At 35.5% G+C, this 16,953-nt stretch overlaps 1 protein-coding gene across 1 annotated transcript in view; it reads right to left on the bottom strand.

The window, feature by feature from the left end:
- LOC141283355 (disheveled-associated activator of morphogenesis 1-like) overlaps positions 1–16,207 on the bottom strand; it is a 79,148-nt gene extending 62,941 nt beyond the window's left edge. The window contains exon 1 of the mRNA XM_073816636.1: positions 16,068–16,207. The gene's annotated coding sequence lies outside the window, so the exon portion shown is untranslated. The remainder of the gene's footprint in view (positions 1–16,067) is intronic.
- Positions 16,208–16,953: the final 746 nt, after the last annotated feature.

Below are 16,953 nucleotides of genomic sequence, written 5' to 3'. Positions count from 1 at the left end.
ATGTGCTGCTCCCTTTACACAGAGTGTGTGTTATCGCAAAATCGAAAGTAAAAGTAAACAGCGCGAGCACTCATTTAAAAGCGATTTCTACACCATGCATATTGAAAGTGCAAAAATTATATACAATATTATTAGTTCGCCTCACGCCCGCTCAATTTATGATCCGCTGTGTAAATCCTTCGGCCGGCCACTGGCATAGGCTACAGACCTTTCTTCACGATGTTTCACCAGTCATTTAATGGCCACTCCCCTTTTACCTACCACCTGCAAAGCTGATACGCATATGTTTTACTTTTTTTATTTACAACAAGATATATAGTATAAGGACAGGTATTCAGACCACAACTGAACGTTTGAAGAAAATGTAATGCCTTATTATTTAGAATTAGCTATTATTGATGTAAATGCAGCCGTTCGAGGCACATAATTGATTTATTACGGTATTGACGGTATTATAAAATCCATGTCGTCGCGCAATGTCACACCGGTGCTGACTATGACACCGGTGTACCGCCCACCCCTTGCTTATATCTCGCAATTCTGACCTTCTAACTCACAATTGCGAGTTTATATCAAGCAATTATGAAAAAAAAAGTCATAATTGTGAGTCATAAACTCAAAATTGCAAGTTATATAGTCCAAATTTGAGGGGGAAAAAAGGAATTGTGAGTTTACATCTCATAATTCTGTCTTAATTTCTCACAGTTGCGAGTTTATATTACGCAATCCTGACTTTATAACTCACAATTGTGAGTTTATATCAAGAAACTTTGAGAAAAAAGTCAGAATTGCGAGTTTATATCTCACAGTTCTGACTAACACACAATTGCGAGTTAAGTCAGAATTGTGAGACATTGTGAGGTAATTCCTCTCAAAATTGGACTCAATAACTTGCAATTGCGAGTTTATTTCTCAGAATTGCGAGTTTGTCAAAATTCTGACTTAACTCACAATTGCGCTTTATAAAGTCAGACTTGCAAGATATAAACTCACAATTCTGAGAAAATATTGTGAGTTTATATCTCGCAGACTTTTTTCTCAGAATTGTATGAAACAAACTTGCAATTGTGAGTTATAAAGTCCGAACTGCGAGTCATAAACCCGCAATTGCAAGACAAAAGTCAGAAATGTGAGTTCATATCTCGCAATTCTGACCTTCTTACTTACAATTTCAAGTTTATATCAAGCAATTATGAAAAGAAAGTCAGAATTTTGAGATATTGCAAAGTTATATAGTGCAAGTTGCAAGTTTATATCACGCAATTCTGACTTTATGACTCGCAATTGTGAGTTTGTATCACACAATTCTGAGAAAAAAGTCAGTATTGTGAGAAAAAAAAAAAGTATTTTTTTATTTTTTATTAAGTGGCAGAAACGATCTTCCATAGAGCAGATATTCTAATATTCCTCAAAAATTCACAATTTGTGTTTTAGAAAATGAAGAAAGCTTTGGAACAACATGAGGGTGTGTAAATGACAGAATCCTCATTTTTTTCCACTTGACTGACACAAGAAGCTCACTAAAGGAGCTCACTTTGGAAGGAATGCTAACTGAGTAACTTTACAACTCAGGTGTCGCCAGCAGGCTGTCTACGTTAATCATACCTGTGTGATAAACACGTTCCTGTCCTCTGCCCCCATTCTCAGCCTCTTCACATCTCAAACGTTTAGAAGGGGGGCCAGAGCACCCTCAGCCACACTTCACCTCCTGAAAGAGTCGTGAGGGAGGATGACGCTAGTTTGTTTTGGCCGTTGGCCTTGTTTTATCTGTCCAGCCCCTGCAGTGTGGGGGCAAAGGAAGAACCATGTCTGTATGCCTCCCCACAGTTAGATTGGGACTCTCAGATTACAGCGCACCGAGGACGGCAGCATCAGCGCCGTAGAGAGAGAGCGCACGCTGCCACTAAAACCACAGGCCCAAACATAGACACTGCTGGACATCCCTGCAACAAATCAAACTACGTCATCACAGCTTTAGGGAGGTCAAACAGCGGGAAACTATCAAACAAGCAAATCTGGTTGTCGTAAACAAACGCTGAGCTCACTAAAGTAAAAAAAAACACTCTTCTTTACACCAAATCTTGAACTGGCGTGTATGATTTTCCATAGGAGGAAAAACATTTATGGTTGCAATTAAAAAAAGCGCACGTTTTTTGAAGGGTGTGAGGCACTTGGTTTAATGTTACTGAAATGTTTACTTTACCAGGAAGCCACAGAATTCTAAGAATTGCTGAGTTATTGAAAGGATATGAAAACGGCATTTCAACCTGACCACCTGACTACACCCATACGAACACCAGCTTTTATAGAATTTAATGATCGTTTCTGTGAGCCGCCTCCCCAAACTCAACTTTATATGATAACATCAATAATAAATCCAAAAGGAATGGATTTAAACATCTGACTTGAAAAATTTTAGCAGATTTCTTCATTTCTTTGTTGCATTTGCAACCATTTTGGTTAAAAATGCTTTTCTGACTTAGATTTTGTGTCTTGTTTCCAGCCAAAATATCTAAAAATTCTTAAATCAAGAAGGATTTTCTTCTTTATTTTGTTCTTGTAAAAATTGTTTTCAGAAAAAAATCAAGTCAAAATTACATGCACTTTTGCTTGAAACAAGCACATTAATCTAACAATGGGTTAAGAAAAATAATCTTGTTTTCTGTTTGAAATAAGATTATTTTTGCTTACCCCACTGGCAGATTATTTAGCTTGTTCTAAGCAAAAACTCACTTAATTTTGACTTGTTTTTTTTTTCTGAAAACAAGAAAATATTTTTACTTGTTTAGAAAATCCTTGATTTGAAAAATGTTCAGATATTTTAGCTAGAAACAAGACAAAAAAATTTAAGAAAAGCATTTTTTGCAGTGTTATAGTCCACAGCATTAACTAAATGTTTCACTTGTTACAACAACATATAAGAGGGTCCACAATAAAGAGAAAAATGATTAAAAATATCTTAATAATGATTTCAAAAGTTTGGGATCAGTACGATTTTTAATGCCTCTTAAAGAAGTATTTTCTGCTCATCAAGGCTGTGTTCATTTGATTAAAAATACTGTAAAAAAAAAAACAGTAATATTCTGAAATATTATTGCAATTTAAAACAGTGGTTTTCTATTTTAATATACTTTAAAATATTATTTATTTCTGTGATGCAAAGCTGAATTTTCAGCATCATTACTCCAGTCTTCAGTGTCACATGATCCTTCAGAAATCAGTCTAATATGCTGATTTATTATCGGTGTTGGAAACAGTTGTGCTGCTTAATATTTTTTGAAACCTGATACTTTTTTCAGGATTCTTTGATGAATAAATGTTAAAATGAACAGCATTTATTTAAAAAAAAAAACTTTTGTAACAATATACACTACCGTTTTTCTTTCTTTCTTTGAAAGAAATAAATACTTTTATTCATGTTAAATTGATAAAAAGTGATAGTAAAGACTGATATTGTTAGAAAATATTTCTATTTTGAATAAATGCAGTTCTTTTTAACTTTTTATTCATCACAGAATCCCGAAAAAAAGTATTACAGGACCAAAAAAATAATAATTAAGCAGCACAACTGTTTCCAACATTAATAATAAATCAGTATATTAGAATATTTTCTGAAGGATCATGTGACACTGAAGACTGGAGTAATGGCTGATTAAAATTCAGCTTTGTATCACAGAAATAAATTACATTTCAAAGTGTATTAAAGTAGAAAGCTGTTGTTTTAAAATGGCAATAATATTTTATTTTTCTGTATTTTTGATCAAATAAATGGAACATTGATGAGCATAAGATACTTTTTTAAAAACATTGAAAATCTTACTGATCCCAAACTTTTGAACAGCAGTGTGTTATGTAATAATCAAGAAAGTAAAACATATTTTACTTTCACCTTGAGTGTTCTTAATTATAAAAAAAAAATATATATATATATATATATACATATATATATATATATACACATATATATATATATATATATATATATATATATATATATATAAATATAGTAAAATATTCAATCATAAATATCATTATGTTTTTGAGGTGCAGCACATGGTATGACATTTTATAACCCGTATTAAGCTTATCCTGTCATTAAAAATTACTAATTAATTAATTAATTATTTAAAAATTATTAAAATTACTTTTTGACCTTGACATAAATTGCAGGGGGTCTCTCTATGAAATTATTTCCTCTCTTTCTTTCTTTTTAAATTTTTTTTATTTGTAGTTTTATGCATAATAATTATTATTAGAAGTTTAAAATTATTTAATTCTTTTTGTTTATTATTTAAACTTTAATTATGGTATGATATCACCCTGAAATTTTTCCATGTACTTCATGCACTTTAAAAATCCACATTTTATTTCAGAAATTAATGTACAAATGAATGTATAAATTGCACATTTGGATTTTATCTGTATTCGTTTAAACAAATTTAAGAACAAATGAATGTTCCACACTCCATACAAGTTAAGATCAATCAACAGCACTTGCATTCATAAATATACTTCCTATATGTATTGAAAACAAATGGAGTCCAATCATTAAACATTAAAATACTAGTTTAAATAGCCTAGACACAAGATGTAAACAATGTGAGTGTTAACACAATTTTACCGTAACAGTCTAAAATGACTGTAAAAAATTATGAGAATAACTGTAGAGCTCAAATAATACACAAGTTGATACAAATTAAAAATTAAAATACTTTTTTTTTTAATACAATGTTTTAGTTTTTTGTTTGTTTGTTTGTGGCAATCAATATTATAACACAAATGTTTGTATCAAACTGAACTTTAACTTAAAGAAAGCTCTTTTTGAGAACGCCAACTTAGTAGGACGTATTTTCTTTTGTCTCGCCAAGTGTTAATAAAACACCAACCAACCATCCAGCTTCTCAATATCCCGGGAGCAAAGTTGTGGAATGCACCAGCAACCCTCAATGAATTAAGAAAACTACAGCTATTCAAAGGCACCCTGAGGATGACCTGCTCCTTGACCCTGGAGGAATAAAGAAGGTCATGAGGCCTCCAAGAGGAGAAAGACCTCATAGCTCTGAGGAAAGGCCACTATTTTTACCTCAGCTAAAAGTTTAAAATAAGTCAGACTCTTAAAGGAAGGGTCCACCAAAAATGACAATTCTGTAAATCAACTACTCCAACTTTCTTTGCAACCCAAAATAAGTTTGTCTTGTCTATACAAAGAAAGTCAATGGGGTTCAATGCTGTTTTGAGCCCCACAGACAAAACAGAAACATGGAACAAAGAAAGTCAGCCAAGTTTTGAAAGACATGAGGGTGAGTAAATAATTAAGATCTCATTTATAGTAAACTGTACCTTTAAATCGCCAAGCTTGAATACAGAAAGTGATTGTGCATAAGGTTTTAGTGCAATTCTGCAACAATAGTTTGGTTGCCTGGAAAACGTAGACTATAGAGAAGAGTAAGAGATCAAGCAGGTTTATCAGGCAAGTTTAATCCTACACTAACCAACCATGAAGAGCCTGTAAAAAACGAATGTGTGCAAAGAAGGATTTAGGGCAAAAGCATTGACAAACAAGCACAACAGAAAAACAGGGAGAATGAAAGTGAGGCACGGAAGAGATCAGAAGTAATTACAGTCACCCTACTATTCACATAATCGTCTTAGAGCCAAGATGAAGGACAGCTTGAGGATACAAACCGAAACGGGATTATACCTGACCGAGCGGAGAAAAGACAATAAGATCTCATATTACAAACAAACGCAAGTCATTTCCATTTCACCGTAGCTGACAACAGAACAGACAAATCTCTGATTCAAAACTGCTGAAGGTGTGTAGATGCGATGCAGCACAGTTGGTCCAGATCGCAGTAAACAGGAGTGGCCTCGTGACACGCAGGGCCTCTGGAAATAAATGATGCAAAGTGAAGCCATTGTCCGATCCAAGTGAAGCACACCACTCAGAGAATAGGACATTCAAACGGTCACACAGGGCCATTGTTACGGCCAAGTTGAGCGGGGTCCGGTCTCACAAGGTCTGGCCGGAGCCGAAAGGCTCGTAGAGCATCGCCATGCTACGATCGCTCTCAAGCCTCATTAAAGAAGCCCTTAACCAATTCTGTAAAGGACAACAGAGACTCAAGTTGTGTAAGACACATTTCCACTGAATGCTGAGGCTGTGCATGTCAGCTGGTGGACTGATATTGAGAGACAATTTTATCTGTTTTCAGTATCTGTTTTTAGCGTTTCACAGATCTTTTGGTACAAAGCATCTTCTGAAGATCTAACACGTCTAACACTGATAATAATAATAAATGTTTCTTGAGCAGCAAATCAGCATATTAAAATGATTTCTGAGGGATCATGTGACACTAAAGACTAAATAATAGGTCTGGGTAAAAATATCAGTTTCTTGATTTTAAATATTTCAGTTGAGGACAAAAGTTTACACCAGTGGTGTAGTGGAGGGTATACGCAGGTATACGGCGTATACCCACTTCTTTATCAGGCGGATTTGCGTATACCCACTTCTAAATCGCCTCTGATGCGCACCATTAGTGTCCTGCATTAGCCAAAATCATGAGAGTCCACCACATCCAGTCATATGTGAATAAATGTAAATATTCGCTAAAAACACCCAATAAAGACAGCAATGCTGCAGTCAGGACCGTGGCGTCGGCTTGCTTTGAAATATATTTGATTGCGCCCGTTCCATCTGCCGCACCCCAGTAGCGCGGGGCACAAACTAACGCGGGGTTAGTTGTAACATGCGTGGTTTAAACATTTCCACACATGCTAGCTTAACCAAAATTACTAGTTGCCATAGCAGCACTAGGCAGAGAAAAGAGTGCGCCAAAATTTAAAAGCCTTTTGAAGATATTGCTGAATATTTATTTTATCATAATAAAAAGTAGCCTAAATTTCTGGCTAAAGTACACTTTTCAATTCAGTTTTAAGTATTCATTTAAAATGAGACAAATATGCTATTATTTTAATCTGCAATTTGTTATTTATCAGTTTCGCAAACCATCAGAAGACAGTCACCTGTATAGTGATGCGCGGGTTGATCCAAAATGAGCAGGTGCCCGCGGTTAGGGGTCATGCAAAAATATTTTTTTTATGATATTCGGGTCGCGGTCGTTTGAAATAAAGACACAATATTAGACACATTTCACTATGAATATGCTTGTTTAAAACCACGGATTAAAAACTAATTAAACATTACTTAATAATTTCAAGACACTATAATTTCCTTATTCATTTGATACAACTAGCTATACAATTAATATACAGGGCCTATAAAATAATATTATTTTGTCATATTTGTGATTACTGAATTTAGAAATGAAAAGTTCGTTTTGAAGTGCATTCATTATGTTTGTATAAGAAAATTCGTTAACCCAGCCTTTTAAGTTGATTTAATATTCTTGATTATTTTTAGAAGAAGTTAAAAGTTAAGAAAAAAATAATTAGCTTGTCTATATATTTAAGGCTATAGGCTAATCTTTTTCTTAACTTTTATTACACTGTAGATCGAAATAAAATAATTCTTGATCATATTTAACATCAGAGAATCAGACATAATTAGAAGTAGGCCCTTACTTCGAAAATGAAACTATTTAAATCTGTATAAAGGAAAGACAAATTAAATCAAAACAAGAACAATCTGTATTTTTCTTGTAATCAAGAACAATTGATTGTAATGGACAAAATTACCTAATTAATGCCGAATGATGTTTGACAGTGAACGCATCTCCACCGCATAGCCGCATATAATCGCTGGTGTCAGTCGCAAATATTAAACACGCGGGTCGGGTATGATTTTTTTTTTTTTTTGCGATCCGATTTGCGGGTGGGTTAGTTGAAAACGTCGGTCGGGTTCGGGTTGTTTATACATGAGAGCTGTGTGTGGAGTGTTTTTCTGAATGTCTAAATGTGTTTCATCTATTTATCCACATTGTTTTGAACTACTGTACAGTGTGTTGCGATCAGGGCCGTTCCAAGCATGGTTGCGATGTGTTCATTGTCAAACTCCAAAATTAGATTTTTTTATTAAACGTCATTACTTTATTTGAAAAAGTTAATGCATTTATTCTATTGACAAATATTTTAGTTTGTTGTGTACATTTTTTCATTCGATCAGATAACATTTTAAGCTGTCATATGGTCGTGTTACAACGTGCCCCTCGGATGTTACAATGTACCCCACTTACGGGGCATGTTGTCACATTTCACTTCCTTTCTTTTGAGCTAAATAACGAAAAATGTATACACTGTAAATATGAAAAACAAAGCCACATATTTGTACTAGATCAGTGTGAAAATAATGTGGATAAAAATGTACTCTAAACCCCACGTGGATCGTGTTAGGTTGTGCCGCTCCCCTACCCCAAAACGTCGGTAAAAAAAAAAAGGGGGGGGGGGGGGGGTCATAAAATAAAGCGTATACCCACTTCTCCAGGCACCACTACACCACTGGTTTACACCCCCCTTTCAGAATCTGCAAAGTGTTACTTATTTTATAAAAATAAGAGGCATCATACACATACAAAATGCATGTTATTGTATATTTAGTACTGACCTGAATAAGTTATTTCACATAAAAGAATTTTACAAATAGTCCACAAGAGAAAATAGTTGAATTTATAAAAATGAACCCATTCAAAAGTTTACATCCCCTCATGAGTCCCTTGCTTGTCCTGAACAGTTAAACTGCCTGCAGAAAAATCCTTCAGGTTCCATAAATTCTTTGGTTTTTCAGCATTTTTGTGTATTTGAACCCTTTCCGACAATGACTGTATGATTTTGAGATCCATCTTTTCACACTGAGGACAACTGAGGGACTCATATGCAACTATTACAGAAGGTTCAAACGCTCACTGACGCTCCAGAAGGAAAGACCATGCATTAAGAGCCAGGGGGTGAAAACTTTTTGAATTTGAAGATCAGGGTAAATCTAATTTATTTTGTCTTTTGTAACATGTAACTATCTTCTGTAGCCTCTGGAGGCCAGTACTAAATAAAAAAATATGATATTTAGGCAAAATAAGAAAAATGTACACATCTCCATTCTGTTCAAAAAGTTTTCACCCCCAGCTCTTAATGCATGGTTTGTCATTGTGGAGCATCAGTGAGTGTTTGAATCTTCTGTAATAGTCCCTCAGTTGTCCTCAGTGTGAAAAGATGGATCTCAAAATCATACAGTCATTGTTGGTAAGGGTTCAAATACACAAAAATGCTGGAAAAACACAGAATTTGTGGGACCTGAAGAATTTTTCTGAAGAACAGCAGGCTGTTTAACTGTTCTGGACAAATAAGGGACACATGAACAACTATCACTACACAAAAAACACAGCTGTGGATCATTCAGGTAACAATACAGTGTTAAGAATCAAGCGTATGTAAGGTTTTGAACAGGGTCATTTTTATAAATTCAACTATTATTTTCTCTTGTGGACTAAATGTCAACATCTTTTATGTGAAATATCTTACTCAGATCAGTACCAAATAAACAATAACTCTTATTTTGGTGAAATGATCACCAAGCTGGCTCAGAACTATTAATATTAAATTGTAATAATATTTCACAGCTTGAACTGTCTCTTAAATCAAACAAACGCAGGTTTAATGAGAAAAAGGAACTCCTTTCAAAAACATTTAAAAAATCTTAACAGCCACAAACGTTTGAATAATAGTGTATATATATGGCAACGCAGATCTCAGTAATGCACTGTTTGTCATAGCAGTCTAGAGAGATGTGCGGTGCAGCTGTCCCGGGACCACCCTTTCACCAGCGGAAACAATTACGACTCCCAGCGGCGTCTCCGCTTTCTCCTCATTAACAAACATGAGTTGTGGAGGCAGCAGCAGCCGCCGCAGTGATCTGATTGGCCAGCTGGTGTAACCCTACACCTAATTAATTACTCAAACACCCCACACACACACAAAACACCCTTCACCTGCACCCGGGCACGTGGCTCTGCAAAAGAGGCGGTTTGTTGATGGCACGGTCGGACAAAAGACAACACATGCCACATGCCACACAACCCACCCATCCATGAATACCTCCATAAACATAAGAACAAAACATGGCTTGAACATTATCACTCAATGCTGGTTTCCCAGTCTGATCTCTCGAAATACACAATACAGCACAAAAAGAAAGTCAAAGGTTTCATCCATGTGGTTACTAAGGGTACACAACACATGAGTGACAGTCCTGTAAACCTGTCTAGACTCATGGGCCGTACAGCTAAAACAAACGCACTCTGTCAGTGACAAAACACTAATGGAGCGAAGCAATGGAAAACACTTAAGAAGCTTTTCAGCAAAAATGGAACGACTGAATGCTCATTCAGAGCTCAATAGTGGGAGCGTTATCGCTAGACTCTATTTAAGCAGAAATGTGTTCATTCAATCCCAGTCAATGTTAGTCTTATTTATAATCAGAGTTCTCAGTAGAGCATTAAATATAATGCAAAAGCACAGAAATAAAGACGAACACATTTATGTCTAAATCCAGATTTTGGCGTGATCGGCTTGATGTAGGGTGTTTTAAACGACAATGAGCATCAGGATGCAAGATAATAGACAACAACCGATGCCATGACTGCGATACTTCACAACGTTGCCACAGAAAGACTAGCATGTTTTATTTTTTACCTGTCGTTAACGACAAGTGACATATCTGGACAATAGGAGCACAGAAGTACATGCATTCGTACATGCTTTCAACTAAGCTGAAACGAAAGAGAGACGATCAGTCTTGCTAAGTGGAATTTTACAAATGAGGAAATGTTCGTGAATGTATGCCAATAATACTTCGGCATTTATGATGTTTTCTCGAGGGACTATAAAGGTGCTTTAAAAGGTATTTCACAGCAATGCCATAGAAGAGCCATTTTTGGTTCCACAGGAACCATTCAGTCAAAGGTTCTTTAAAGAACCATCTCTTTCTTACTTTTTTATAATCTGAAGAACCTTTTTTTCGCCACAGAACAGAAGAACCTTTAACATTTGAAGAACCTTTCTGTTTCACAAAAGGTTCCTCTTTTTGTGAAACAGAAAGGTTCTTTAAACGATAAAGGTTCTTTATGAAACCTATTAGACAAAAACGGGTCTTCTAAGGCATTGTGAAGCGCCTTTATTTTTAAGAGCGTGCCACTAGATTGTAAAAAAGTTAAATAAACACTATTTTACCTCAGTTCTCTTCGACGGTTCATAGTGTACTATCCTCTTCATGCAACCCAGATTTATGTCCACTGTAGGGGCTGTCACTAACAATTACTTTGGTAATTGAGCAATCGGTCAATTATTCTGACAATTAATCGAGTAACTGGATCATTAATTATTTTTTGTGGCAATGAAAATAGACCTAGGTGAACAATAGCCTTTAAAATGCCTTAAAATACATATATAACAGCAATGAGTCAGTAATAATTAGTAGGGATGCACCGAAATGAAAATTCTTGGCTGAAGTCAAACAAAATTAAACACTGAGCAGAGGGCCGATTACCGAACATGGTTTTTTGTGTGTGTTTTCCCTCATGTATTTTGCCTTTTTTTTTTTTTACCATTACATAAATCAAATAGCCAAAATGTGCTTTTTACAGTTTTGTCTTGCTTTTCAAAAAAATCAATTACAAAACAACAATTTCAAAATATTTACTTAACACTTTTAACATTCTAGTAGACATTATAGCCTACCAACAAAACACAATTTAAGTTGAAAAATAATAAGTTAGTAAAATAATATTCTTGGCAATTTTTAAGAGCCCCTTCTTGAATCAGGCATGTGCTTTTTTTAATGTACAAATAAATGCAGCCATAATGCTGACATGTTTTATCGCATCATGCCATTGTTCGGTATAATTTATTTTGAAATTGCGATAAATAGTTAGCGAGTTTAGAAAGATATTGATTTATTCTCCTGTGTTTGGGTACATTTATAAACGATTTACCTCACAAATCCGATGAAATGGTGCAGCATTTACTGTGAACAAGCCAGGGAAAAACACATTTGCTAGACATTGTTTGTTACGCTCATGACACCTTCTGTCTAGTCCACAGTATCAATGACAGCATGCATTTCATTAAAGATTGCAACTGATGAATGGTCGAGTGGAATCGTGTTGTCTGATATGTTTCTTATTCAAAACACAACAAGATTTCAGGAGTCAAAATCGCATAATCTGATACAGTGACTGTTGTAACCTACAAAAAAACTGTGTAGTCTGAACCGGGCTTTAGTCTAAGTACAAAATCTAAAAAAATTGAATCATAATGGTATTATTATCCACTCATACTAGCTGTAAAAAGAGTTGAGACACCATAATTTAACCAAAAATGAGACTTCTGTCATTTAGTCACCCTCATGTCTTTCCAAACCTGTGTGACTTTTTTTCTTCTGTAAGACAGAAAAAGACATTCTGAAGAATGTTGGCAACCAAACAGTTTTGGTAACCATTGACTTCCACTGGATGGAGAAACAAACACTGCAACATTTCTCAAAATAACTTCCACAGAAAAAATAAAGTCTAGCAAGTTTGGAACGACATGACGGTGAGTAAATGATGACTTTCAATTTTTAGGTGAACTGTCCCTTAAAGTGACAAGGCTGTTTTTCTGTGAGAGTATGCAGCTACCTTAAGAGCCCGAAAACTGATATAATGTATAGTAAATATTAGGGAGGTGATGGTATTATCAATATAATAGTATTGTGATAGCAAATCTGTCTTGATATTATTGTGGTCCCATGACGATATGAAATGATAGGTCTTCCAGACAAAATGTATAGTTTTTAAAATATATTTAGACTTCTTATACTAACAAAAAAGGTCTTTAAACTTGTGTTTTAAGCCATTATACACCCTTTGTCAAGTCTGTTTTCGCTGCGCATTTCAAAACGAAGCGCTCACTTCGTTCAGGCGATCAGCTCGTGATCCAGTGTTTTCCGCGCCTTAGAACGGCTCAGTTTACAACAAATGCAGTGAACTCGTTTACTGCATGTGCTTTAAGTTTAGCACACGTTTGGAAATGCAGTGGCCACCAGTTATGCTTTATTTTCACAGCAGATGATTACAGAATTTCATTAGATTTGTAGTGAGACGTGTTTTTGTAAGCCTGTTTTCACTGAAGCTGGAGTTTTCCATCAAAATAAAAGCTCTACTGTCGTTTCCGTCAAAATAAAAGCTTAAAAGTGCAGTATCAATTGCTGACAGATAGCAGTTTAAATGGGTAATGTTACTGCAGTCCAAAAGTATAAGTTATAACAATACTTTGCCACATAATACAACTATTTCACTTACAATATCATAAAATGCAAACAAGGCTTTCGTTTGTTAGGGAAATCATGTTGAATGGTCATTGAAGTTGCGCACCTGCCTTATATCAAGAGTCAAAGCAGGAGCCCATATGAGGGCCCATATGCTCAGTCTGGGGGGAATAAAAGTCAAGCCAAGTGCAGAAACAATCACTCATGATGCCCCACAGTGCCCACAGGGCATACCGCCCTAGTAATAGAGAACTGGTCAAGAATGATGAAAATTTGGAGTGACAAGGGCTTTCTAACTCAAAAGAATTGAGGATACCAGTACATGGCTATCTGCCGATGGATAAATAAGAAAGACTTTTAAGTCTAGTCAGCACTTGAACACTTGATTAGGAAAAGAGGAAACAAACAATAGATAGCAGCCTCATTCCCACATTTTAGCATTATCAACCATAAGGGATTGGCGGGATCTTGCAGCCAAAAGTAAATGTAGCCTCAGATGTACTATAGAGGGTTTGCACTTATGTCACGGTTTGGTCAGATACGCAGATGTGCGGCCATATTGGCGATACTGGGATATAAACAGAATATATTGCATGGTTATGTATGACTGAATGTGTTGTTTTGCCAATTTATGCTGTTTAAACCATGGAAAAAAACGTGTGGAAGCTGCTAAATCATATAGACGACTTAGTAAGCAGGACAGGATGCAATATTTTGACAAACTGAAGTTAATAGGTGGTAAAGATACGTACAAGCAGTATTAATTAAGATATTAGCCTAATATTTCACCTATCTGACCAGAAATGATAACAACAAACATAAATGTTTTCAACATTCTGGAAACCCTGGTTCAGTTTGGCCAACTACAAACGCCTTTTGTTCCTCAGACAGTTTTTTGATCGCTTCTCCTTGATTTGTTATAACTTTTGTCAGTCTACAGTACTCCAAATATGTTTCTTGCTCTGACCGATTAGTACAGCCAAAAACATGACAATAGTCGACCATTTTCAGCAGTGATAATCAGCAAAATATGTGAGTTTTGCTCGATTCAGTCAGTGGCACTGTTTACATCCCGTGCCACCAATATGGCTGAGTGATGACGTGTCATGAAAACACTATTCTTTATACTGTATATCACTTTTGTCTTGAGATGAATACAAAGATTGAGAAAAGTAATCAAATATCTACAGGTCCATATAATGCAAGTGGATAGTAACACGAATGTCGATGCTTCAAAAACCTACAATAATCAAAACAAACGAAAAAACAACAATAACCAATACGACCCCAGTGTAAATCAACGTCTTCTGAAGTGAAGCGTTTGTAAGCAAAATACTATGTTTTAAAATTCTTAAACTATAAATCGTTGCTTTCAGCTAATTGTCATTTGCACATTTATGAGAGTTTTGTGAAGTGCTATGTCAGCACGTTATGAAGCTGAAGAAAGAAAGACATATACAATGTGACCCTGGACCACAAAACCAGCCTTATGTAGCACACTGTAAAAAGTTGTCGCCAATTTCAACTTAAAAACTTAAGTTCAGCAGCTGCCTTAACATTTTAAGTTAAATCAACTTAAAACTGCAAGTAATTTCAACTCATAAGTTAAATCAACTTTAAAGTACGAGTAATTTTAACACATTTTACTGTTATGACTTGAAATAACTTGTAGTTTTAAGTTGATTTAACTTAAAATTTTAGGGCAGCTGCTGAACTTAGGTTTTTAAGTTGAAACTGGTGAAATCTTTTTACAGTGCACGGGTATATTTGTAGCAATAGCCAAAAATACATTGTATGGGTCAAAATTATCGATTTTTCTTTGATGCCAAAAATCATTAGGACATTAAGATCATGCTCCATAAAGAAATTTTGTAAATTTCCTACCATATATATATATCAAAACTTAATTTTTCATAAGTAACATGCATTGCTAAGAACTTCATTTGGACAACTTAAAAGACAATTTTCTCAATATTTTGATTTTTTGCACCCTAAGATTCCAGATTTTCAAATAGCTGTATCTCAGCCAAATATGATCCTATCCTAACAAAACCATACATCAATGGAAAGCTTATTTAGTCAGCTTTCGGATAAAGTATAAATCTCAATTTCAAAAAATGACCCTTATGACTCGTTTTGTGGTCCAGGGGTCACATTTATAATTATAAAAAAGGGGAAAAGGCGACCTTGAAGAACTTACAGCCCTGTCATCACTACAACAGAAGTATCAGAGAAAATATCTGAACCTAAAAATAGTTTTTGAATATTGTCTCAGACACTTAAAGGCTTTGGAGTTACAGAGGTTGAGAAACACAGCAATAGGCTGATGATCAAGCACTGCTGAGAAGCCGGTTACATGCTCACGCACAAACTGTTCTCCAGTCTATCGCTGCGCGAGTGACATGACACAAAACCGAACCGGCTTCATTGTTCAACAGGAAAGGACCTCACATGCAAATAAGATGCAAATCGTTCGGTTTAAACCGCGAGGCTAAGCACTAAAATAAAAGCACATGCGAAAGTGTGAGCAACTAGTTCTGCGGATCTGTTCGATCAGCCATTGATTCTTCTAACAGCTTCATCCCTGTCTTGTATGACACTGAGACATTTGAATAAACCGTTTACCGCACAAACCATCATCATCATCATCATCATCATCATCAATCAGCATTACCCTTCCGTACTCTGATCGGACAGCGGTGATAATACACTGCTCAGGTCACGACAACACAGCCCATAAACATAAACATGCACATATATGCGCACTACACACGTTCGTCCAGAAAGTGAGCTGAAAGGCTGTTCTTACCTTGTACGTGGACTCATCATTCATTCAAACTCCACTGTTTTGTTTGGGTGAGCTGGACATGAATGTGCTTGATCTCAGCTTTGCACAGACCCTATAGCGCGCTTACGTCATCATTTTTTTCCACTCGACCAGCGAGCGAGTGCGCAATGCGCATGACCACAAGGTAGAGGTAGTGTTGTCTAACGGGAGATGTAGGCTAGCATAGGTTAACGGCAGGTACAACGACTCAGATAAGGTTGGTTGAAGTGTCGGTAAGTTACCATTTACATATTCATAAGAAAAAAATGAACATGTACATTTAAAAACAACCCAGCACTGGGTGAAATATGGATTCACTCAGCGTTTGTTTTGACCCAGCGGTTGGGTCAAATGTTTAACCCAACCTTCTGGTTATAGTTTTATTTAACTTAACTATTGTTTAGAAACCACCATATATGTGACCCTGGACCACAAAACCAGTCATAAGGTTAAATTTTACAAAACTGAGATGTATACATCATATGGAAGCTCAACAAATAAGCTTTCTATTGATGTATGGTTTGTTAGGATAGGACAATATCTGGCTGAGATACATCTATTTGAAAATCTGGAATCTGAGGGTGCAAAAAAATCAAAACACTGAGAAAATCACCTTTAAAGTTCTCCAAATTAAGTTCTTAGCCACGCATATTACTAATCAAAATTTACATTTTGATATATTTATAGTAGGAATTTGACAAAGAAATCTTCATGGAACATGATCTTTACTTAATTTCCTAATGTTTTTTGGCATAAAAGAAAAATCTAGAATTGAATATGAATTTTTGGCTATTGCTACAAATTTACCCCAAGACTGGTTTTGTGGTCCAGGGTAACATATATTCATGAGAAAATAATGAACGTGTAC

Source organism: Garra rufa, chromosome 13, assembly GCF_049309525.1.
Source record: "Garra rufa chromosome 13, GarRuf1.0, whole genome shotgun sequence".
Taxonomy (NCBI): domain Eukaryota; kingdom Metazoa; phylum Chordata; class Actinopteri; order Cypriniformes; family Cyprinidae; genus Garra; species Garra rufa.
Note: the sequence above shows the minus strand (reverse complement) of the source record. Positions and strands in the feature narration are given on the sequence as shown.